At 35.2% G+C, this 27,291-nt stretch overlaps 1 protein-coding gene and 1 pseudogene across 3 annotated transcripts in view; one reads left to right on the forward strand and one right to left on the reverse strand.

The window, feature by feature from the left end:
* Positions 1-27,291, forward strand: part of Znf385d (zinc finger protein 385D) — a 975,601-nt gene that overhangs the window by 51,295 nt on the left and 897,015 nt on the right. The window lies entirely within an intron of this gene.
* LOC141413163 (U6 spliceosomal RNA) lies at positions 16,286-16,399 on the reverse strand (annotated as a pseudogene).

The following is a 27,291-nucleotide window of genomic DNA, read 5'->3' on the forward strand; positions in this document are numbered from 1 at the left end:
AAGGGAGAACCAAATGAAAAACTTCAGAACGGAGTAAAACTAATGCAATAAAGAACTCTCTGGTTAAACTAAATGTTAGGATGGAGAAAGCAGAGTAAAAGCTAAGTAAAATTGGAGATAGATAAAAAATAATTATTCAATATGAATAGCATAAAGAAAAAAAGACTGAAAAAAACTGAAAGTGCACTAGGGAGGTAATGAGACCACACCAGAAAGTGTATCTTTTATGTCATAAACTCACAGAAGAAAAGGGGAGTGTATCATGAAATCTTTACATGGAGAAATAATTATAGGAAACTCTCTGAATTAGGAATGGCCTGCACCAAATACACCATATGTATATTTGGGTAAAGACCAAAGAAAATAAACCCAAGGAAATCCTTCTCAGGCGTATTACTCTTGAGAACTAAAGGCACCATCAACAAAAAAAATTTCAAAAGCAGCTGGAGAGAAACTTCTGTGGGAATAGTGACTCAAAGTACAGCAGACAACTTATCAGAAATTATGGAGATCAGAATAAAATGGGCCAATATTTTTATTGAAGTGTTAGAAAAATGGCAATCTATAATTCCATGTCTAGCAGAAACAGCATTTTGCAAAGAAGGTGAAATAATAGCATTCTCTGGTGAATGAAATTTAAGGGAATCTGTTTGCCGTAGACCTGTTCTGAAAGAATTAATAAAAGACATTATTCAGACACATGGGAAATGTTACTGGAAGGAAGCTTGAAATATCAGAAAAAAAGAAACAGATAATAAATTCTGGATAAATTAAACAGACTCCTGCATTTTACCAGATACTTTTACCTATACTTTATAGGCTCATTTACTTCCAGAAAAATACAAATTCTTAGTCTGAAACCTAGATTTCTTCCTTTATGGTGTGATTTTTTTCTCATTGTTTTCATTTCACAGCCATTTGCTCTCACAGGTCATAGGTGCCATGCCTTCATCTTCCTATGACAATACCAAAGGTGTTCAAAATATTTTATTCCTAAAGTCATTTTCATAAATCATTTTGTCATTGGGTCATTAAGCTATGATTTTCTGTGGGCAAGAAAAGTCCCCAGTATGAGGCCATATTAGATGAAAATGTTCATTTACTAGGAACTGAAGCACTTGATTTACAAATAAACCTGCTTTCATAGTTGTAATTTGAAATGGAATTTTCCTAGCCCTTGGGTGAACTTATAGTTGTAGAGATAGGTATTAATGAGGGAGCTGGGTAAGAATTACCAGCATATTCTAAATATCAGTAGACTTGGTCTTGATGGATTTCTTCTTAATCAATAATGAATGGAGGATTAAAGTTTAGAACATGATGCATTTTAGAAGTATTGGATGAGAATATTAGCTTAGTGTCTAGTAAAATTTTAACAACTGGTTCAGTTTAGTGAAGATTTCTTGAGTATTCACTGTACTATATTCTTTTACATTTTCCGCAAGTTTAAAATTTTTTGAACTAATGATTTTCAAATTACAATCTAAAAAATGGTATTTAGAAAAATGAGACCACAAATTTTAAATCAAGTGCATATGCACTTGATTTAAAATAATCCACAGAAATCATTTTTCTGAAAGCTACTGTAGAAATTACCTAAAAGGATGTGTGCTTTGAATCTGATAATTACAGGCTCAATCATTATATTGGTATAAATGTTCCCTTGTTGGCAGAATTTTGAAAATAAAAAACGTGGATCAAGACAGCTTCTCAGTAATTTCCTAGCAAACATATGGGGCACACATATTTGGTAGTATACAGCTGATACAAATTTCATTCTTAGTTCTGATTAAAAGTACACTACACAGGTTATTCTTTGTACAGCAGGTTTGCATTATATCGGCCGTCACCTATTCTACTTTGGAAAGATTTGTCTAAATTTTTGTGATGTGATAATAACAGCATGGGTATTAATCACAAATTATTACTTTTAAGTACCATTTGAATAGTTAAATTTCATGAAGTAATAATAGTAAGCTCTTATTAAGGTTACATATAGTTATTAAAGTAAATATATGCATGCATTTTGGTTTCTATAATCTGTATTAATTGCTTAGAAAGTATAAAGGTAATAAGAAACAAAAGACAATATGAAATAGTTTATTTGGAAAGTAAGGACTTCATGAACCCTATTCTCATTGGTAAGTTTTCACAGGCTGTCATACACCTTCAGGGCTTCAGTGTCTCTCCTGCATGATCCTATGAAACCTTTTCATCATAAAGCATGACATGAACCCAAAAAATTTTTTTAAAAGGCTGGCATTGCTAATTTCCAGAAAGAAGACATTAATGTATTTGTCATAGGAATACAAATAGGAATATCTACTGACTGTTCAGCTCTGAAATCAAAGTAAGGTAAAGTTGGTACAGGAAATACAAGCTTTAAAAACTCTTCTACAAACACAAAGAAATGAAGCACGTGTGAGCATGTGTTAGATGTAAAATATGGAGAAGTTTTTATAGATATTGTATTTAAAAGGTGAAGAAGAAAAATACACATGTAGCAGCCACAGACCAGGAAACAGGAAGACATTCTAAGTCAAAAGTTGAGCTGATGCTACAAGCCTTCTAAGCCCTAGATTTAAATTTGAGAATGATGTGTTTTGAACCTGTGACATTACAGGTACAAAATGTACAAAGTAAAGTCAGGATTGCTGCCTAAAGCAAAACTTTGACAGGGTTCTGCATTTATTCAATATTATTCAATATTTAATTCAGCATAGATAGCACCTAGTTGTTCTTGTCCTGAGGATGCGTTTGTGCAAACATAACCTCCCACTCGAGAGGAGCTACATTCCAATGCAGAGGGTCCCCGGAGCGGGCTGAGAGAGCGAGGGTGACACAGTGAGTGGGGAGGGATATTCTTAGAAGAAGCTGAGATATTGACCAGGTGATCTGTTAATGCAGCACAGGAAGAGCTGAAATATTATTGCAATACTTGAATTTCAAGTAAGGAATTTAGGGATGCAGATACACTCAATACTGTTAAAAGGTTTAAGAAGGTAACACACATGCACAGGAAATTAATGTGAGTCAACTCCCTGTATCCTTATCTCAACCAGCAAAAACCCTTGTTTCTTCCTATTATTGCTTATACTCTCTCTTCAACAAAATTAGAGGTAAGGGCAAAATAGTTTCTGCTGGGTATTGAGGGGGTCGGGGGGAGAGGGAGGGGGAGGAGTGGGTGGTAAGGGAGGGGGTGGGGGCAGGGGGGAGAAATGACCCAAGCCTTGTGTGCACATATGAATAATAAAACAATAAAAAAAAGGTTTAAGAAGTGAGGGGGAAGGCACCAACAAAAATAGCACAATGAAAAATAAACTCCTGCCTTAATGATCCTAAGGTCCAAAATATTTGAATAAAATCAAACACAAAAACAAGTTCCAGCAGTGAGTACCTGAATCGATTCCAGATAAAACTGGTTTTGTGTAACTGTCTGACAAAAGATTTTAAATGAACAATTTTAGAATGTTTACATAAATAAATGCAGCTTCATTTTCCCTGAAAATTAAAAATGAAGGTTTGAAATAAGAGGAGGCCTAACATGGGAAAGAATAGTTCCTATAAAATGCACCAATTAGAAATTTTGTTAAGTAAAATATGCAGTTGCTGAAGTGAAAAGCTTACTAGGTGGATAAATATTATAGCAAACTTAGTTGACAGGAGAATCGGTGAACTTGCCACAGAGACTGACAAGGAGAAAAACTTGTAAATTATAGTTATGAGATGCAGAGGATAGTTTTATGGTTGTCCAAGATGACAGCTACTAATCACAGTGACTCCAAGCATATGAAATGTGAGTAGTCTGAAGTAAGACATGCTATAAGTGCAAAATACACACTGAATTTCAAGGACTTGATTCAGAAAAATTGCAAATAATTTTATATTAATTATATGTTGAAATAATATATTAGCATCACCTGTTTCTTTTTATGTTTTCATGTAGCTGCATAACAAAATCTTAGGACTAGAGGTGTGGCTCAAGTGGTAGAGCACTTGCTTTGTGAGTGTGAAGCCCTGAGTTCAAATTCCAGTACCACCAAAAAAAGCCTTTTGTAAAACTTATTTGCCTCCAAGCTTCTCACACAGTCTGTCCAATATATCACTTCTGATGATTCCTTCTTTTTAAAAAAATCTTACATTTATAGTCAATAATGCTGGTCTATATAAAACTTAGGCTTATGCAAGAGTTTCAGTAAGTAACATGAAAGGGAATTGTGCAGAAGAAATATTAGAAGAGATATTAGTGGAATTTTTGTATAATTGAAAATAGATATAATCACATAAAATTGTATTATCAGGTAATATTTAGCATACATAAAGTAAAGCCATACTTAAGAACCTTACAGTGAAATGAAGAGCCTCAGGTACAAAGAGAACAGTTTTAAAACTGCTAGTCTGCACTAACAGGTGGCCTGTGAGATAACATTTGGTCTGGTTGGTGTTAGACTTCTTTTGGGTCCACAGACAATGCTATTGGATAACACATTTAATTTGCTCATGAAAAATAACTGTCGATCCCCAAATGCTGTACCAAATGAATCCTTAATTCAAAGAAAGAATAAAGAAAACATTTTGTCCAATAAACATCTAGTTAATTTACCATCCACAGATGCTCACTGAAGGACTTAGGAAGGACATACATCAGCCAGGATATGGACCAGAGGAAGAGCTGCTGTATGTGAAATAGCAGTGAGCATAAAAGTGATGAAATATTACTGAGTTCAATTAATTCTCTCTTATTACCTCTATTTTTCAATTTCAAAACAGATAAGTTAGGTAAAAGTAATAGAATATTGTAACACACATGTTTGACACACACTTAGAGCATGCTAACACAAAAATATGGAAATGGTGTTATGTGATTGTGTTCAACTCATTTTAAGGATATGAATTCTTAGTTTGGTAGAAAATTAAGTAATTTCAATATAGAAACAAATATTTCCCAATACAGAAAATAATGAAGAACTCTGGAAAAATGTTTTATAGTCCAAGAGGAGCATAAAGTTGAAGGGGAATAAGAAAGGGAAATGGATAGTCAGCAAGAAACATAAAATTAAAAAAAATTTAAGTCTAAATAGCTTGGTAGTGGATTAAATAATACTATGTAAGTGGATTAAATTCTCTGGTTAATGCTAGAAAGTAAGTAAAAGTAAAAGTAAAAGTAAAGTAAAGTAAGTAAAAGGCATAGGTAAAAAACTCAGATGATGTAAAACAAATAAAAGAATAGAAAAAAAACTCTCATGTATATTTAGAAGAGAGCTTAACATGTTCTACTCATTCAACACATATTACTTCTTTCACACTTTTTTTTCCCCAGATGATGGATGTTTTCATGTCCAAATGATTAGGATCTTTATTTTACAACTCCAAGTGTTGAAAAAGACAAAATGAAGAGAAATGCCTTAAGAAATAGCAATGTTCTCTTCTATACAAGGTCAACATTTACAAACCACCAGGCAGAGGCAATAAATCACATGTATGTTGAAATCTAGCTCCTTTCCCCTTGCCCAGAGCTCAGTTTAAATACACATTGGGGCATTCACCTCTTTCAGGCAGTGTGAAGCCTGTCACTGGCTGTGCAAACGAGAAAGGATTGCACCCTGCTCTGTGCAGATTGCAACCTGGGGAGCAGGTTCCTGACCCAGGGGAGCACCTGTGCCGAGATTCATGTTGGGCTTCAGGAATTTTGGACTTCCTGAAATGATACACAAAATGTGGTTAAACGACTTTTTCACTGTGACAGGTTCTATAACTTTCATCAAATTCTGGAAGGGTCGATGTCTCCTGAACCTGTTTTGTTTTTTTTTTAATCTGTTTGGCTGGTAGAAAAAAAAACTTAAAAGTTGTACATATCAAGAGTTCCATGTGGTGCCTTGATCTGTGTAAACACTGAACAAGTTTCAGTCAGGTTAAACCTATCTGTCTCCTCATGTGTCATTTTATTATGAAAACCCTCTAGCTTTTATCATGTGCGGTACCTAACTATTAGCTCTAACGCCCTATTGTGCATAGCGCCCCACAGCTTTTTGCTCCTGTGCATCCATGACTTAGCATCTTAAGTTTTCCCACCACTCCAGGACTGGTTGGCTAATGGGGCCCATGGAAGTGAAAGGAGAGAACAGAGAGGCAGGCTTTCATACATTTTGACTTTTCCTCCTTATAATTTACCTTAGGATATTACATTTCTTATTTTACAATGGTTGCTATTCTGAAAGATGATTTTCCCCTGCTCTTGTGAAGTTTAATGCTCCTGACAGTTTTCAAATTGACTTTTATAGCCTGTTCTCAGTCATACTTTCAAAGGAGTAAGCGTGGCTGAGTGATACAAAGAAACCCTCTGGTAATCTTCAAATCTGATTTTAGGCAATGATTTTTGCTCTTTTCGTTCATTTTTTTCACATGTACTTAAATAAGTCACTTGGGTTTCACTTCCATCTAACCGCCACTTACCCCCTCTCCCCTGTATAGTGAAGTATTATTGAAACCTTATAAATGGCCAAAGCGTTTCAACATGACATCATTTCCTGTTTTCTGGCATCCTGGTTGCTTTTGATCAACTTTCTTTTAGCTCTATTATAAATGCTGGCATATATGTGAATAAATAAAATGAAACTTCATGCATATTATTTTCTCAATCTTAATCTTTCAAGCAAAATATGGATAAAATGTCACATAATAAAAACAAATATTTAGGGCTAGTACAGTGGCTCATGTGGTAGAGTGCTTACCTAGTGTGGGCCCTGAGTTCAAACCTCAGTACTGCTGAACAAAGAAAAACAATACAAACTAATATTTAATGTTTCATTGCAACTCTACTCTATAATATGCTAATGTGGTTGTTTAAGTAATAAGCCAAAACTTTTACTTACGATGTCTTCTATTTAGGGATAAAACCACCCTGGATCAGTCCACCCTACTAAGCTCTCAGTTATAGTTTTATGTCCTAGGGTATGATTCAGTTTATTACAAGCTGAGTATCTTTTACTGAGTGTGCTAAAAGTAAGCTATTTGAATTTAAACCTCAGCACTTGTGCTGCTTACAATTATAGGGCCATTTAAATTTTTTCTAAGCCTTAATTTTTCTACTCTCTAAAGTGGTGTGTTCATCCTCAGCACCACCATCAATATCCCCATAAATGACAAGGTCATTGTGAGGATGAAATGAGAAAATTCATGTATCACGGTTTAACACAGACATGGTCCATTATCAAGATAATTATTTAATTAAAAAAGAATTTTCCACTTTAATGTCCAGACAACACCAGTTCTCCCTTTTTCCCACTTCTGGGGAGCAAATACAGCACTGGATCAGTTTCCCACTTCTCAAATATTTCTGAGGATTCCTAAGGAATGATTATTTTAAGTTATAAAGCAGTAAGAATGAGCAATTTGCAGTACCATACAAACTAGGAATGACTCTCACAAAAATATGTACTGAACTAAGCTAGATACAGAGAATTACATACAGTCTGACTCCATTTGTATAACATAAAGAAGAGACAAAACTAATCTAGTAGTTTCCCTTGGATGTGACAGGTGGTGATTGTGAGAGAAAAGTGGGGTGGGGATGGGTTCTGGAGGTGGTGGTGATATTCTGCTTCCTGAATATAGTCTGGGGAAATTTATCCAGCTGAAACATAGCTGAAACACAGATGCTCTTCCATAGCTAGATTTATATACTAAACACTTTTAAAACAGAAATGCTCATTTTCATTTTTATATCACAACTCCATCAAAGTCTACAATCTTTTGGCCATCTATCTGAGATGGATGTTCCACTCTTGGGTAGTTTCTTTCTGTCTTAATAACTTTCTCCTACCGTCACCATTCTACATTCTGATTGGTCCCTTTAGTGCTCTGCACATGGAGTGGAACAGACTTTAATAACACTTTCCTCATTGCATGGGAAATAACAGGAGAGAATTAAACTACCTGCAGAAAATATCCACAAGGTCAACAAGAGCTATATCCCTTCTCTGCACAGGGCTGTGGCCTGGCTTTCTGTGTGGCCCCAGGAGTGGTGGTGTGTTGGGAAGCCCAGACTTCCTGCTCTGCTACATTCGGGTTTTGGCCAGATTCCCTCTCCACCCATCTGAGTGTGGGCTTGGATAAGGGGGTTTCCCCTTACTTCTCAGATTCACATCTACCTCGAAGTTGAGATAAGCAACAGGGGCAGGACCTTTTGTCACAATGGAGATGGCTTCTCATGTGGGACAAGGATGCAATATATAAAGTATAAGCTTTCCTGGCCTTTCCCCTTGCTTTGTGTTGAATGCAGATGCAGACTCAAATCCAAATTCAAACAGGGTAAACTGAGCTATCAACTTAGGAGCTAGGAGGAAAGAAAAACAGAAGAGCAGGAAGGTGAGAGAGGAGAACAGACCTTGCTTTGCAGATGGAAACTGGAAACAGGAAGTAGAGCAGAGTCAAAGGATGGAAGTGCTCATGAGAAAGGAGAGACAGTGTTAACCTCTCTGGACTGTGGTGCTTTGGGGAAAGAGATTGGCAGTGGTTATGATTAGGAAATATTGCCCCGTGTTATATGGTAAATTTCTCTTTGCCACCTCTCAAGAACATTTGCCGGCATTTAGAAAAAAAATATGATTCTTTTTGTTCTCTCAAGATTCTGGGACTGGCATGGTGTCTCAGATTTATCAGTTACATGTGTCACTAGATAAAGATTTGTAGTACAGTTTTCCACAATATGTTCTACTTAGGATAGGAGTTTTGCTTGATGGCTTGTCCCATCTGCCCCTCCATCCACTAAAATAAGAACAAAGGTACATTCAACATGCCCCAAGGCCCCAACTACATTTTTTCTTTCGTTTTCTCTTTTGGTGGTTCTGGGGATTGAATTCAGGGTATTGCACTTACTAAGCAAGTGCTCTCCCATTTGAGCAATGCCTGCAGACCTTTTTGCTTTTACTTATTTTCAGATAGGGTTCTTGTATTTTTTGCTTGTATATATTCACACTGTGATCCTCCTCCTACACCTTCCTGGTGACATACCAGGGAGGTATGCCAAGCTTGTTTGTTAAGATAGGGTTTCACTAACTTTTTCTCAGGTGAGCCTCAGTGATTCTCCTATCTCTGCCTCCCAATTAGCTAGGATTATGGACAGGAACCACCATGCCCAACCCCTGATGACATTTAAAAGTCCTGAAGCTGGAGTTTTCCAAATAGTTTATATTTCATCAAACCTTTTAAAAACCATAAGGCAAATCTCTAATAAAACTTTTAGTCAAAACACTTGTACTTCATTTCCTTTAGAATTTAATGTGGTAATAATCATAATTAATATTTACATAGTGCATTGTGATATACCTAGCATTTTCCATTTTCATGTATTTAATCCTCACAACAGGCCTGTTAAGTAGGTACAGTTATTGTAACTCCAGTGTTCATATTATTAAAGCAGAAAGAAGGAGGTTCAGTGACTTGTTAAAGGTCACAAAGTGGTAAGTGGTGGAGGCCAGGTAGAACATCAGACAGTTTGGCTGCCCTGGATCAATGCTTTGAATCACTACCTTAATTGTCCCTGAAAAGAAAGGCCACTTTGTCAACCTCATGGCCATATCAATACTAGTGATAGTGGGGCAAAAGGAAGGCAGGGTTTAGAAGGTGGCAAATGTGGTGAGTGAAGGTCAAGGGGACGAGGGTGTGATTAAAATTTTCCTTTTCCTAAATGCTCTGTAGTACATTTCCCTTTCCTAATGCATGTAGAATTAACTTGTCAAACTTGATCAGAAAAAGACTGTAGAGATTTTCATTTGAGTTCCACTGAATCTTGAGGTCATTTGAAGAAAACTGAAATCTTTAGAATACCACCACAGCTTATAGGATAATGAAACACATCTCCATTTTATTTTCTCTTATACTAGTTAGTGAATTTGTATATTACTTCCTCTAAGATGTACATATTTATGTTATTCATATCTAAATTTATTTGTGTTGCTTCTATGAATGGGCTCCCCTTATATTATAAATCATATCCTTAGTGTATAAAAGAGTAGTTAAATTCTTTCCATTCGTTTGGCAAATGGATCCCTTTCTGAAATATTTTATTAGTTCTGGTAGATTTTCTCTTAATTGTTGTGTGTTGTTGTTCTACTGATTAATATTATTTACAATTAATGAATATTTCATTTCTTATTCAAACATCTCATTTATATGTTATATTCAACAGTACTAATGATAATTAGTGTCCTATTAGGAGCACCATAATTAAATTCACCTTCAAGCTTGTTCTTGACTGCAGTTAAAAGTTCTTTGTCACATTAAGGAAGTATTCTTCTATTCATTTTTCCCTGACTTGTAACTACTTTTTGTTCAGCTATAGAATTTTGTTAATTGCCATTTTAGGAGATTATATGATCTTTTCAATCCATCTCTATTACAACGCTTTAGTATGGATAACCCAATAATTGTGGTTAGGAAATATTGCTCCAGGGCAAAATCTGTGATGTCTGACACCTTTGGGAGCTTTACCAGCTATTTCTTACATAATTGTTTGTATTTTTTCCTCACTTTTCTGATCCTCAGTAATGTCACATGTAACTAACTCCTTAATTGGGTTAATTGAGTGGGTACTTCATATTCAGCAGTTAGCACACTGCTCCTTCATTATAAGTATAGGATAGAAGTTATCTGCTATTACTTTTTAAAATAAGCAGATTTAGTTTAATATTTTATTTATGATTTTTGCCTCTATTTCATAAATAATATTGTTTTATAGAGCTTTCATGTTACTTTAGCTTTAAAAGTCTTATATTTTAAAGTAATCTTTAGTAATGAAATAATATTTCGTATCCCTTCCTTTGAAGAAATTTAGCAGTAATCACCTATTCACATTTGATCTCCCTTTTCTTTATTCTAGCTTTGTACTCTTGAGGTTTCAAATCTAGATAACTTTTGTAAAATAAATGTTTCAGTCAGGGTTGTGTGTGTGTGTGTCTGTGTGTGTTTGTGTGCTTATGTCTATACACGTATGTGTAGGAAATCTAGTGATTATCTCTCCTGCTCTTTATACTCCATTCCCCACTCTGATCTATTTACTGTCATGACCCCATGGGGCCTTCTGAGCATCAGATATAATGAAAGATGTATTTTTATATTTATAGGCATATCCTGCAGGGAGCCATGGGGAGCAGGGAGCCCCCAGGCAGGGACAGAACAGGGTAGATCCCATAAAGGGATGAAACACATGAAAATTTGTGGTCCTGGCATGGGAATGATTGATATTAACCCCACATGTTTGTGCCCAACCTCCCACAAAGAGGCCAGACAGGAAGACAAATTCCCTCCTGCCCATAGGACTACATGAAGACCAGAATGCAAGAGGACTCTTCTGCAGGTTCTTTTATATATTGCCTGCCTGAGTTAGTAGAGATTGCCTCCTTTCTACCACCTTCAGGACTGTGGTTACTTACAGTCCCATTGGTCCCAATGAGACAAAGCAGAGTAATAATTTTTTTAAAAAAAAATCCATATAAGGTGTACTAGCAATGAAAAAAAGAAAGAGTAGTCAAATAGAAAAATTAGCCAGGGCTGCAAGCAGATAACAATCTGATTAAAAAGTAAAAAAAATTACTCAAGTGAAGAATATGTAGAACTTAAATAAAAACACATGGTTTCTGATTTTAATAATTTAGAAGAAGAGTTAAAGTAGAGAAAACTAAAGTATATCCATCATTACATTAAATATGAACTATCTGCATCCTTTCCCCTCCATTAAAATGCAGAGATTTGTAGAAAGTATAAAGAGAGGTTTTATGTTTATATTGGACATACTTAACATGGTAACAGAAGATGCTGTTAAAGTGCTGGTAAAAGAGGTGCCAGAATTTGGGAGACAAAAAGTAAACCAACAGTGCTACTATCAAGTTAGGCAAAATTAAAGGTTAAAAAATCCAAACAGAATGAAACGTGAACTTAAATATTGACAAAAGAACAATTTATGAAATAATTACAAAACTCAGAACCTGTGTCACTAAAGCATATAGTGTGATTTGTGATTTATTATTTGTTCACATAATTTATTTTTCTTTCTTTAATTTCAATAAAATGCTTAATTATATTGTTATAAGCAATTTTATTCTTGAAACAGTCATAATCTAAATAAAATATAATTATATTCTAAGTATACAAAATTTAAATGTTTTCATGAAAACTATAAATTAATGACTTGAAAAATTAAAAAATTTATACATATAAAACTAAAACATTACTTTCCTTTAAAAGTATGTAAATTATCTGTTAAAATTGAGTAACAATAAAATGAGGAGGGAAAAGATCCAAATTAATAAAATTAGAAATGAAAAGGAGATAACAACGAACATCAAGGAGATCCAGAGAATCAACAGGGAATACTTGTTGATATTGAATACTTGAAACCTATATTCAAGTAAATTGCAAGTCCAGAGGAAATGGACAAATTTCTAGATACATATGACCATCCAAAATTGACTCAAAAGGATATTAATCACCTAAACAGATCTATAACATGGAATAAGAGCCTCCCAAAAAGAAATGTCCAGGACCTGACAAATTCACCAGACTTTCAAAGAAGAACCAATGACAAAATTCCTCAAAATTTTCCATGAAATAGAAAGAGAAGGAACACTGCCAAACTTTTTAAATGAAGCTAGAATTACACTCATCCCAAAACTGGACAAGGACACAATAAAAATAAGAGATTTTGGCCAATATCTTTAATAAGCATAGATGCAAAAATACTCAATAAAATACTGGCAAACCAATATTTTATCAACAGCATATCAAAAAGATCATACACCATGATCAAGTCAGTTTCATCCCAGGGATGCAGGGATGATTCAACATATGCGAATCATTGAATGTACTGCTAACATATTAACAGAAGCAAACACAAAAATCATGTGATCATCTCAATAGATGCAGAAAAAGCATTCAGTAATATTCAAAATCCTTTCACAATAAAAGCTCTGATGGAACTAGTAATAGAAGAAATGTACCTCAACATAATAAAGGATACATATGACAAGCCAACATCATACTGAATAGGGAAAAACTGAAATCATTTCCTCTTAAATCAGGAATGAGACAAGGGTGTCCACTCTCTCCACTCCTATTAAACAGTCTTGGAATTCCTAGCCAGAGCAATAAGGCTAGAGGAAGAAATAAAAGGAATACAAATTGGAAAGGAAGTACTTGAACTATCCCTATTTTCAGAGGACATGGTCTTATACCTAAAAGACCGAAAAACACCACCAAAAAATTCCTAGTCCATAAACAGCTTCAGCAAAGTATCAGGATACAAAATCAACTTACCAAAATCAGCAGCCTTTCTATATGCCAACAAGTAGATTGAGAAAGAATATAGGAGAATAATTCCATTTACAGTAGCCTTAAAAAAAAACCCTAGGAATAAACTTAAAGGATTTGAAAGACCTCTACAAGGAAAATATCTACATATATTGTAGAAAGAAATTAAAGAAGACTACAAAAGATGGAATGATATACCATGCTCGTGGACTGGTAGAATCAACATAGTGAAAATGCCTATATTACAAAAATCAATCTACATGTTCAATGTGTAATTTCCACAAAAATTCCAATGATTTTCTGCACAGAGATTGAAAAATCAACCCTAAAGTTTATTTGGAAGCACAAAAATCCTAGACGAGCCAAGGCATTACTGTGCAAAAAGAGCAATGCTGGAGGTATCACAATACCTGACTTCAAACTATACTACAGAGCCGTAGCAATAAAAACAGCATGGTAAAGGCACAAAAACAGATGTGAAGACCAGTGGAACAGAATAGAGGACCCAGATATGAATCCACGGAGCTATGCCCACCTGATTTTTGACAGAGGCACCAAAAACATATGATGGAAAAAAAGACAGCCTCTTCAACAAATGTTGCTTAGAAAACTGGTTATCTGCATGCAGAAAACTGAAATTAGATCCATATATGTCATCCTATGCAAGTATCAACTCAAAGTGGATTAAGGACCTTAATATAAGACCTGAAACTTTGAAGCTAGTGAAGGAAAGAGCAGGGAATATACTGGGATTAATACACATAGTCAATGACATCCTCAATAGAACTCAGATGGTTTAGCAACTAAGAGAAAGGATTGACAAGTGGAACTACATGAAATTAAAAAGTTTCTGCACAACAAAAGAAATGGTCTCTAAATTGAAGAGGGCAGAAAATCTTTGGCAGTGATACCTCTGACAAGGGACTGATAACCAGAATATACAGGGAGCTCAAAATCTAAACTCCCTCCAAAAATCTATGACCCAATGAGAAATGGGCAAAAGAACTGAACAGAGCTTTTTCAAAGGAAGAAGTCTAAATGGCTAAAGAAAACCAATGAAGAAATGCTCCATGCCCCTGGCCATAAAGGAAATGCCATCATTTCCTTCTGTTATCATGGCTGCCATCATGAGCACCAGCACAAATGTTGGTGAGGATATGGGGGAAAAAGGAACCCTCATACACTGTTGGTGGGAATGTAAATTAATATAACCACTATAGAAAACAGTATAGAGGTGCCTCAAAAAACTAAAACTAGAACTGCATATGATCCAACAAGTCCACTCCTAGGAATATACTCAAAGGGATGTGAGTCAGGTTACAATAGAGCCACCTGTACTCCCATGTTTATGCAGCACTATTCACAATAGCTCAGCTGTGGAGACAGCCCAGTGTCTCACTTCTGATAAATGGATTAAGACAATGTGGTATTTGTATACAATGGAATTTTACTCAGCCATGAAGAAGAATGAAATTTTGTTGTTTGCAGGTAAATGGATAGAACTGGAGAACATCATCCTGAGTGAGGTTAGCCAGGCTCAGAAGACCAAAAGTCACATGTTCTCCCTCATATGTGGAATATAGACTTAATAGAGATTTATCAACATTATGAAGAGCAGGTCACAGTAAGGGGAGGTCACATATGAGAGAGGGAGGGTAAAAGAAGGTGAATATGGCTGCTGTACTCTCTATACAAGAATGAATATAGAACTTTTAAGCTAGTTGAAACCACCATAAGAAAGAGACTAAGGCAGAAAGAAGGAAAATAGAGATGAACCAAATTGGGCTATAATACATATATACTTGTATCAACTATATATTTGATATAAGAACTTTTGTAAATGCCACAATGTACTCCTGCCCAGCACAGCAATAAAAAATTAAGATGGTATGCCATAAAAAATAAAATTTATTAACAAAAACAATAGTAAACTTTAAAGAAAGTTGGCATCTTAAAATTAATTTTTGAAAATTTAGTTTTTCTGGTAAATATTTCAATGATTATAAACCTTCCCACTCCACTATTTAGTATCCATTTATTTGTGAAGAGAAACAATCAGTAATTACTTGAATGTGCTACTGCTATGCAAATATATGTGTATATAAACTTAAGACTGATGAGTTATTTAATATAGTAAATACTTCCTCACTATCACATTTGGAACTCTCTGTGCATTAATTTGTGAGTCCCTCTGGACTATGGATTGGAACATGAATAAGGAAAGGAAATAAACACCAGGAAGTGCTAGATCCTTTCTGTAAGAACTTGCTGCATTTATAATGTCTGTCAGGAAGGACTAGGGATAAGTTAGCTTGTCTTTTCTCTTAGTGGGACACTGATCCCTCTCAAGTCTTCCTTGAGCTCAAATGCAGTGTTCATCTCTGACACCAGCTGCACAACCTAATGACACTTAGAAACAGCCCACTGTATTCTGTAAGACATGCACAGAAAGGTCAGCTCTGGAACCTTAGAAGTACCAGTGATGAGAGAGGGTGTGCAGGATGTGTGGAGAATCTGATGATTCCACAAGAAGCATATGTATATTCTTTAAAAATACTTTACATGCATGCATATGATGCAATGCAGGATCCTCCAAATATTAACATTGTAATTATATATTACAAATATTATAATATTAAAAATATTTAAATGTTTTATGATAAGGCTTAAAGGAAAAATGTGTAACTCAGATGGCATCATCTTTAAAATATCTATCAGAAGTTGAATTAAGGGCAACTCCTTCACATCGAAATTTGAGAAAGTTGTTTACAATATTAGTTTTGTATTTGCTTTGGCCTTTTGGCTCCTAACCTGCCCATGTCTTTTTGAATTAGGGAACTGTCACTATTTTTCATAGGATGACATCAGATCACTTCTTGGGAGCATAATATTTCCCAGAAGCAGACTGTGAGTCAGTCTGCAGGGCTTCATAAATAAGATTCTGCAACATATAGGGAAATTTGGGACCTTGACACTAAGCAAAAATATACCTTTCTGCTAAATTGCATTTTTCATGAATCATCCTTGAGCAGGTGCCATGGCAGTCTTCCCTGCATCTGTTCCATTTCGGTATATGTGCTGCAGGACTGAGCACTTCTTAGTTGTATCTCTCCGAGTAGATCTGCTCACAGAGATCCTAGAAGTGAAGTGCTCCTGCTAGCCTCTGTGTGCAGTGAGGCGAGACATTCCTTGTTCAGAGCATTTGAAGAACATCTTTCCTACTGACCACAGTGGTCATATGCCAACTTTTCCCACAGTCTTTCAGTATTCTTTCCATTCCTTACGTCTTACAATCAATTTGTATTCATTTTACCCCAAATTTCAATCATACTAATACTATTTTAACATTACATATTAATTTCAATATACTAAATGTTTAATTTAATATTGCATATTATTATACAGATGTCATTTGTTGTGACATTTTTTAAGACATGGATAGCTATTAGAGATTTTTTTTGGTGTGTTAGGTACAGAACTCAGGGTCCAGTGCTTGCTAGGCAAGTGCTCTACTACTGAGCTACAGCCTCAGCTGTAACATATATTTTTGAATTAGATAATATTTAAAATGTTCCAAGATAATATTTGACAAATATTTACTAAAGTCTTGGCTAAAAAAATACCTTTGTCCTTTTCTTCCCTCTTATGTCTTTAAAACTTCCATCTATTATCTTCTCTGCTGGTTAATATCACGCAGCTGCAAGATAGTTACAAATTTAGCTTTATACTAATGTTTGTCATATTTTATGAAATGGAATGATTTCTGAAAGCCTGCACTGCAGCTGTTTTAGGCAACCTCTTTGGTCATTTATAAAGAAAATACTCATTCTTTTAAAAACCAAAGTATTCCATGTATATCACCCTATGCCAAGATTAACTCAAAATGGATCAAGGATCTTAACATCAGACCCCAAACTCTAAAGTTGATACAGGAAAGAGTAGAAAATACTCTGGAGTTAGTAGGTATAGGTAAGAACTTTCTCAACGAAACCCCAGCAGCACAGCAACTAAGAGATAGCATAGATAAATGGGACCTCATAAAGCTAAAAAGCTTCTGTTCATCAAAAGAAATGGTCTCTAAACTGAAAAGAACACCCATAGAGGGGGAGAAAATATTTGCCAACTATACATCAGACAAAGGACTGATAACCAGAATATATAGGGAACTTAAAAAACTAAATTCTCCCAAAACTAATGAACCAATAAAGAAATGGGCAAGTGAACTAAACAGAACTTTCTCAAAAGAAGAAATTCAAATGGCCAAAAAACACATGAAAAAATGCTCACCATCTCTAGCAATAAAGGAAATGCAAATTAAAACCACGCTAAGATTCCACCTCACCCCTGTTAGAATAGCCATCAGTAGCAACACCACCACCAACAGGTGTTGGCGAGGATGCGGGGAAAAAAGGAACCCTCTTACACTGCTGGTGGGAATGTAAACTAGTACAACCACTCTGGAAAAAAATTTGGAGGCTACTTAAAAAGCTAGACATCGATCTACCATTTGATCCAACAATACCACTCTTGGGGATATACCCAAAAGAATGGGACACAGGTTACTCCAGAGGCACCTGCACACCCATGTTTATTGCGGCACTATTCACGATAGCCAAGTTACGGAAACAGCCAAGATGCCCCACCACTGACGAATGGATTAAGAAAATGTGGTATCTATACACAATGGAATTTTATGCAGCCATGAAGAAGAATGAAATGTTATCATTCGCTGGTAAATGGATGGAATTGGAGAACATCATTCTGAGTGAGGTTAGCCTGGCCCAAGAGACCAAAAATCATGTGTTCTCCCTCATATGTGGACATTAGATCAAGGGCAAACACAACAATGGGATTGGACTTTGAGCACATGATAAAAGCGAGAGCACACAAGGGAGGGGTGAGGATAGGTAAGACACCTAAAAAATTAGCTAGCATTTGTTGCCCTTAATGCAGAGAAACTAAAGCAGATACATTAAAAGCAACTGAGGCCAATAGGAAAAGGGGACCAGGAACTAGAGAAAAGGTTAGATCAAAAAGAATTAACCTAGAAGGTAATACCCATGCACAGGAAATCAATGTGAGTCAATGCCCTGTATAGCTATCCTTATCTCAACCAGCAAAAACCCTTGTTCCTTCCTATTATTGCTTGTACTCTCTCTACAACAAAATTAGAAATAAGGGCAAAATAGTTTCTGCTGGGTATTGAGGGGGTGAGGGGGAGAGGGAGGGGGCGGAGTGGGTGGTAAGGGAGGGGGTGGGGGCAGGGGGGAGAAATGACCCAAGCCTTGTATGCACATATGAATTATAAAAGAAAAATAAATAAAATAAAGAAGACTGTGAGAAAAAAAAAAAAGACCAAAGTATTGTACTTTTTCAGAAGTGCATACTAGAGAACTTAACTTCTGAATATTTCTTTCTGACCTAAACTACCAAACTTCCACTTCTCTTATTTCCAGGGAAAGTCATCTTTACCTTTATCATGACTTCCAGCTGTCTTTTCTCCACACTACATTTCCCTTTCCTACAGTAAATAATTACTTTGACAATGCTCCCAGGTACAGTTTCTATCTGTCAAAAACTAGGGTTTCCCTGGGATCTTTTCCTTCCAGTATCCTATTGCTGATAGTCTTGTACAGTTGCTGCTATTTAATATGTTTTTCTCCTCACTACTTCTAAAATATTGTGAAAAATGTCAGGCAGTGGGCTAGTTTCTTCCATCACGGTTCACTCAGTGCTACTTTACCTTCACTTCTTTCTCAATCAGAAACTTTTCTATTCAACTCCTAGTTTACCTCCTACTGGGTTCTCCTATTCCCTGAGCTCCTATTTTTCTCCAGTTTCTAATTCCACAGGAGATGGACTTGTCTGATTTGTTATGGATTGATCAGGGCTTTCTGGTTCATAGAAAAATTCATAGTTGTCCTCTCCACACCAATTCCCCATGTTCCCTTGTCCATTATCTCAATGTTGTCTCCTTTACTTATAAATAATTTCATTTCCTTCTGCTTAAAACTTGTTTTCCACTTTGGGCATACAATACAGTCTTTCTTTATATGTACCTAACTAGGTCAATATTCTTTACCATCAGCATTCTCAGTATTGCAATTTCTTAGAATTGTTCCTCTTGGTTAAAAAATAATAGTAGTTTTGAACATGAGGCTCATGCCTGTAATCCCAGAACTCTGGAGGTGGAGGCAGGAGGATCACAAGTTTGAAGCCAGCTTGAGCTATGTAGAGAGTTTGAGGTAGACAAACCTGGGCTACATAACAAGACCCTGTCTCAAACCAACAACAATAAAAATAGTAGCCAAATTGAGTACACTCACATCCTGGAACTCTACTTCACATTTTATTTGAATTTGATCATGATGATTATGTCAAATGCTATTATTAATCTGGTTTATAGATGAGCAGCCTCTCTTAGAGAATCTGAATAAATTGCTCAAGATCATGTAAATGTCAAAAATGGGGCTAAAATCCAGACCAAATGCCAAAGCCAACCCCAAGTACAAATGTTCTCTTACACTGTTATTTTCTTTTTATTATCAAGCTTAGCGGGGGAGAAAAACTACCTTGTCTCTATCATTTCATTATTGGTTTACTGCTTAATCACATTAATGTAACTAATAAGTTGAAATATTCCTGTGTGTGGCCTTAAAGAAAGACTTATTCCATTTTAGATGATGACATAGCTAGAACCTCTGTGCTGTTTGACGTTATTGTTAGTGAGACAGTGCCTTCTATTTTGAGTTTCTCCCCTCCCTGGCTTCAGCTTTCTCTGATCTGTGGTCTCCTAATGCAACTCCTGTCATGCATTTTTATTTAATGTTTTGCTTTTTGTCCCCACAGATGATGCACTCTCCACCATTCTTTCTTTAGGTATTGTATACTTGTAATCTGCCCTCTGTGCATCTCACCCTCTTCTAAGGTTTCAGATAATATCTTTAAGTCTGTGTCCTCATGTTATAGATTTCACCTTGATGTCTCTTTATAGCCAGACTTGAATTTTCAGCTTCCCTATGATCATCTTTGCCTGAAGATCCTGAGGGTTACCAAAGTGTCAATAAAACAAAATTGTTATTTCCCTGAACCCTTCGTTCAGTCAGGCTGACTTGTGTTCATTTGTGGCATGAACATCTGCTCTGATAAAATTTTTTTGGCTTCTATCTGGCTTCCTTTTAGCTGTCTCAGAAAAAGTTCTTTGTCCCTTCTTTCTGCCCCTTTGCCTCTGTTTGTACACTGAATGTCATTATCTCTATATCTGACATATCTTACTGTCACCTATCACAATAACTTGGATTACTTGCCTCTAGTAGTTAAATCCAAATTAGGCGGCCAGTGCATGAAGTGTAAAAGATAACATAAAAGCCAGAGTTAAAACCAAGGTGAAATTTTACTTATTTTCCAAAGGAATAAAGGGCCAGATACCATAGACAACATTGGCTCTGTAGAATAATTAATGTGAGGTTTTTAAGGGCTTTTGTGAGGCAGAAGTTTTAGGAACGTGGGTAGTCCATTGGTCTTTGTCAGGTTTGACTGAAAGTAAAACTTATCTGAAAGAATAAAGGGGTAGATATATCTGATAATATTATTTAAAGAAACAAAAACAAAGGTGAACTTGCCCTGTTAAAAGTGAAAACAATCATGCTTTCAGTATTTGGTGGGCTAGTGTTTAATTATGTGTGACCCCTCTGTATCCTTTTCTTTCTCCCTCCTATGTCCCTTTGGTCTCCCCTTTCACTTTCATATCCCATTATTCTTATCATCATCATCATCATTTTAAGTCCAGAGCCCACAAATGAGCAGGAACATGCAATACTTTTGAGCTTGGCTTACCTTACTCAGCATGATGATCTCCAGTCCATCCATTTTCCTGCAAATGACATAGTTTTGTTTTTCTTTATAGTTGAGTAATATTCCATGATGTGCTTGCTATATATGGCATATTTCATCTATTCATCAATTTTTGGGCACCTCAATAGCTGATACCATGGTTTAGCTTTCATCAACTGAGCTGAAATAAATAATAGATATGCAGGTATCTCTTTTTTATATTGATTTAAACTCTTTCAGATATATGCCCAAGATATATATACATATATATACATATATATACATATATATACATATATATACATATATGTATATATATATGTATATATATGTATATATATGTATACCTGGTGGAGTCATAGGTAGGTCTTTTTAGTTTTTTGAGGAACTTCCATACTGATTTCCAAAGTAGTTGCACTAGTTTATATTCCCACCAACAATGTGTGAGGGTTCCTTTTCCCCTGCATCCTAACCAGTACTTGTATGTTTTCTTGATCATGACCAATCTGACTAGGGTGAGATGGAATCTTAGTGTAGTTTTGATTTTTATTTTTATTTTTATTTCCTTTAGGACTAAGAATACATGAACATTTTTCAAGTATTTATTAACCATTTGTATTTCTTCTTTTGAGAACTGTCTAGTCAATTCATTGACCCATTTAATAATTGGATTATTAGTTCTTTGACTCTTTATTTTTTTAAATCTTTGCATATTCTGGATATTACTCCTTTATCTGTGGAATAGCTAGCAAAAGTTTTCTCCTATTTTGTGATTTTGTGGGCTGTCTCTTGATCCTGGTAATTGTTTCTTTTGATGTGCAGAAAATTTAATTTGATTTAGTCCCATCTTTCAATTCTTGCTCTTCTTTCCTGGGCAATTGAAGTCCTATTTATAAAATAATTAGCTATGCCCACATCTTCCATAGTTTTCCCTACTTTTTCTCTAGAATAGTTTCAAAGTTTCAGATCTTTGATTCATTTGGATTTGATATTTGTACAGGGTGAGGTATTGGAGTCTAGATTCAGTCTTCTGTGTATAGATAACCAGTTTTCCCAGCACCATTGGAGAGGCTGTTTTTTTTCCAGTGTATGGGTTTTGCTCATTTGTCAAAGACAAGAATGCTGTAGCTGTATGGTTTTACTGCTGAGTCTTCTATTCTGTCCCATTGGTCGTTGTGTCTGTTTTTGTGCCAGCACCATCATTTTTTTTTCCTATGGCTCTATAGTATAATTGGAAGTATGATATTGTGATACCTCCAGCATTGCACTTTTTGCTCAGGATTACTTTTGCTATTCAGGATCATGTTTACTTCCAGATGAATTTTAGGATTGATTTTTTTCTATTTCTGTGAAGAATGACATTGGAATTTTGATGAGCACTGTATTGATTAGTAGATTGCTTTTTGATAGGGTAGCCTTATTCATGATATTAATTCCATCTTCTGGTATGTTCTTGAGTTTCTGTTTTTAAGGTTTTGTCTTTCACCTCCTTGATTAAGTTTATGCCTAAGTATTTTCTTAAAACAATTTTGAATCAAATTATTTTCTTGATTTTTTTCTTATCTTGTTTGTTGTTGGTATATGGATATTTATGTATGGATGTTGGTATATATGTATTTATTTTAACACAAATGGTCTACTTCTAGGAATTTGACTTAAGCAAGTAATAAGAAATGCAACTGTGGAATTCATACATAAATGTTTACAACAGTGAAAACCTAGAGATAGTATAAGTGTTAAAAAATTGATAATGGATCAAAAACATTATACTGTATCTACAAAATATAAGCATTAAAATATGTTCTCAGAGACTGCTTATGTAATAAAAATGACAGTTACCATGTAAGAGTCACATGCTAGGGCCTTTCCTGTAATAACTTATATCATTCTCACAACCATTAGCAAAGATTATTTTTGTTTTAGTCATAGTAAAATGAAGGTCAAAGAAGTTAAATTTGTTTATGTTAGTGATTTGTGAAGTCTGAGGAAAAATCCAGGAAATGGTCTTTGGAGTCTATTTTTGACCTCTATGCTATTCTGCCACTCAATTGGTCAATGGTCACAATCCAATATTGTGAAAACAAAACAAACATTTCACTTAATATAGGGTGCAGTCCCAATTAGTAGAGTGTCTATTGGAAGTCTCAATTCTTCCTGGATGTACTCCTGTCTCAGAGGCACAAGTACCTCTTATTACCATGGTGAGGTATTCTTTGGTCCTTAAGTCAGACACCAAGACCCATGGCTCTATAGGTGATGGGTGACTCTTAGATTTTCTCCAACTTATTTTGGGTCTTCTAATGTCAGCTTCTGCAGGACTTACCCTGCTATCCATAGTGACATTTTTATCTTGGATATCAAGGCTGGTACAAAATAATAAAGTGCCAAGTAGAAAAGAAGGGATTCTGAAGTACAAAAAGAGTGACTTTTGAAAGGTGAATTATGGGAAGAGAGAGACAATACTCTTTCCAAAGCAGTGACTAACCCTTCAGATCAGAAGCAGAAAATAATTCAAGAATTTGATTAGCATCATTATTAACTTGTCATCACTGACCTTTTATTTTTTTTAATGAAAAAAGCAAGCTAAATGCATTTTTAATTTTGTTCTAGAGCTGACCATGATTTATCTGGGAGCCTATCTTTCACATTTCAATTTTTTTTTTTACATATTTCAATACTTGAATAGAATGTGTTTGACCTTATAATTATATTAATACTCTCTCAATGTACAGCCTAGACCAAAACAGTTTGCCCTTATTTCCACCTTTAGAAGTCAGAAACTGGGACAAGGTTTGCCCTCTTACATCCAAGAACTGTTTCATTTACACTTGCTCTCTCCTTCTTTGGAATGCTTTGTTAGAGGAAGGGTTACCACATGAATAATTAAAGTTTTAAATGTAAAGAGCAGAGATGAGTAAATAATTACAAGCTAAACTCATTTTTATTTAAAGTAAAAGCAACTGCAAAGAATTGGAATGGTGATGCCTTTCTATGAAATGACAAATGTCTTCTTCCATTTCTCATTTAGCGCATTCTGGTGGTTAACACGGGCTAGTTTCCTCTTTTTGATTTCAACCCATTAGTATAGTATTTTGGCACCCTCAGAACTGCACAATGTGGTTTTCTGGGTTTTTATTTTCTTTCTGGCAATATTTAAATACAGGATAGAAAATGGAAATATTACCTTCATAGTCTCCTGTCTTATTGTTGATGTAATGCAGAGATTGATACATTTTCAAGCAGAAAAACTTCCTAAATTATTGAGCAAACATTTGCAGTTTATTAATTTACAATCTGCAAAATGATTTGTTTCTTTTTTTCACATGGAGAAAATTGGAACTTTACATGAAAAGTGGATCAGCTTCAAATTCTACATTTTTGAAAATCATTGTTATAGTCTCCACATTTTAGGTTTCCCATATGGCCTTTCTTTAACATTACTTTGTTTATATCAGAACATTCTGAGTGTCCCATGAGTTCTCCTTTTAGCAAACTTTATTCTCAGTGGCTTTTCCATGTGTTTTTTTCTGTTGTGGCTCTAGTCAGTGGTGAACATAGGTCCCATTTTATGGAAGTTCCTACCTTTTTCCATCACTAAGCTTTCCTCTTCATTCAGTGGTACTCACTTAGTGGAATTTAAAGCAATGGTGTTCTCTTTTATTCTCTCTCTCAAAAAAGGGGCAGGGTTTAGTGTTCCCACCAGTGCTTAATTTATTAAACAAAAATGAAAAACTATGCTGTTAGTGTTTTGGAACTTATATGAAGAAATCATGGAATTCTTGGGAGGGAAAAGAAGCAATGATTTTCTTAAGCTGTAAAATTCCACTCAGAGAGATTAGTAATAACCCAAAAATAAGGAATAACATGCAATCTAGAGCAGATTACTCTCTAATGTAATAATTGTTCCAGTATGTTTCATATTTAAAAGTAGCTTTTCTTTATGCTTTCAATAATGCACATTCTTTTGGAGTTGAAACCACTATTTTGAGATCACCAGAGAGACCTTGAATGCTGTTTGAGTGCTTTTAACTACCTTATCTCCTGCTCTCTTTTATTGACTGGAACATAAATGGAGATTTTCAGAGTCCTAAAATATATATAAAATTTGATTATACATTGGGAAAATCTGATTCATTGAGGTCAAAAATTAAGAGTAGTCTTTAACTTTATTTGACCTAAAAACTTCATTTACCTTTTACAATTTTCCCCTTAGAAAATTGTATGAATGTGGTGACATTATAAATCTTTACTGCTGATAAGCAATGTTGCTTCTTTGCGTATGTGTTTTATGTGCTTTGCCTTAGAACTTGCCTATTTTAGATTACCTTGAGAAAGAAAGTTTTTGTTTTCTATTTAAGTGGAAATAATAAATTCTAGGTATGCTATGAATGTAACAATTTTTAACACACAAATAAATTCCTTACTTCTAACCACTGGGCCAGAACACATGTATGCATATTCCATGAAAAGTTAAGTCTACCACAGTCCATTTCTGTTAAGATTTCCCCAAAATGCTACACTTTGCCTGGATATGGTTGACTGAGTGGCCTGTATCTACACATACACTCATTGTGCTTATATGTCTTCAAATAACTGTGTTTTTTCCCATATCTTCAATTCTCATCTCCAAATATTTGGCTTTCAACCCCTGCTGTCATGAAGGATCCATGTAGTCTAATGGTTCTCTCAGACTTCAGTTCTTTGATCAAAAACTCTATTATCTATACTATTAAGTTTAAAGTCTTCACTGTGGCATTCAAGACAGTCTGAATTATGACTCTAATCTATCATTACAAACTAATCTTCACTCTTTTTCTTTCTTGTTCTCCCTGTTTCAATTAAATTGGCCTTTCTCAAATATCCCTATGATTCTACTTCTGAAAGAGTCTTTCTCAGGCAATTAATTTTATTTTGCATTTCTTGTCTGTCCCATTCTTCAGGGCTCAACTCCCAAGCTCAGAAACCTCAGGTTTAGCCCTATAGTTTAAACTTTAGTCTCTAGAGGAATAAAAGAGGCTCAGTTCATTTATTTGACTTGAAATTCAATCCTCCTCAACAGAGGAAATAGAGTCACCTCTATTTCCTTGAACTCTATTGCACATGAATGCAGAACTTCTAGAAACACTTCAAGCAGCCTTGTATCTATTTCAGCTGTTGTGTTTTTTCTTCATGCAACTATATGCCTTGAGAACAGTAGTAGTTCTGAAATATGCTATGCATTGTTTACCTCATAGTCTTTATATCTAAGCTTGCTTTAAGTACTTTATCCCATAAGCAGTTAATGTTCAAATCCCATTTCTCCATCTGACATGTTGTGTAGGCTCATTTATCTTACATTGCAGTGATAGCAGAATAAGGGACAGATCCAGGGTTTCCCTCTAATTAAACTGCCATTCCATCAAACTGCAGATCAGCTCTTCTTGGTCAGCCCCAGCATCGCTGCCCTCCTTCTTCCTCTGATGTACAGATTTGCAGCTGCTTCTTTGCTTGTTTATGAGCATGGCTACTCAATACAGCTATAGTTCTGTTCCCATTATCACAGAAATATTAAAGGATAAACAAGACAAGATTTGAAGCTAGGCCAGCCTTGGTCAGTAAGTATATCACCTTGTTAACACATCATTCTCCTTGAGGAGCTTGACTGATAGATGCTCCAGATGCTAAAATAGGACAGGTGCCAAAGAAAGAGAACATTTTCAAATCACAAGAAAAAGGTATATAAGCATAGGTAATAACTATGAATAAAACTCTAATAATTCAGCAATTAAGAGAAAAGATTGACAATGGGACTGAATGAAACCAAAAACCTTTTGCATAGCAAAGGAAATAGTTATTAGATTGACGCGGCAGCCTACAGAATGAGAAAAAAAATCTTTGCCAGCTATACATCTGACAAGGGATTAATAATCAGAATATATAGGGAGCTAAAAAAAAAACTAACCCCACAAAGAATCAACAGTTCCCTGAACAGGGGCAAATGAACTGAACAGACAATTTTTAAAGAAATACAAATAACCTATATACATGTATATGTGTATACATACATGTATATGTATATATATATATATATATATATGCTGAATATCGTTAGCCATAAACAAAATGAAAATCAAAGCACCATTGAGATTTCATGTCACTCCAGTCAGAATGGCT

The sequence above is a fragment of the Castor canadensis genome, chromosome 10 (assembly GCF_047511655.1).
Source record: "Castor canadensis chromosome 10, mCasCan1.hap1v2, whole genome shotgun sequence".
Lineage (NCBI taxonomy): Eukaryota > Metazoa > Chordata > Mammalia > Rodentia > Castoridae > Castor > Castor canadensis.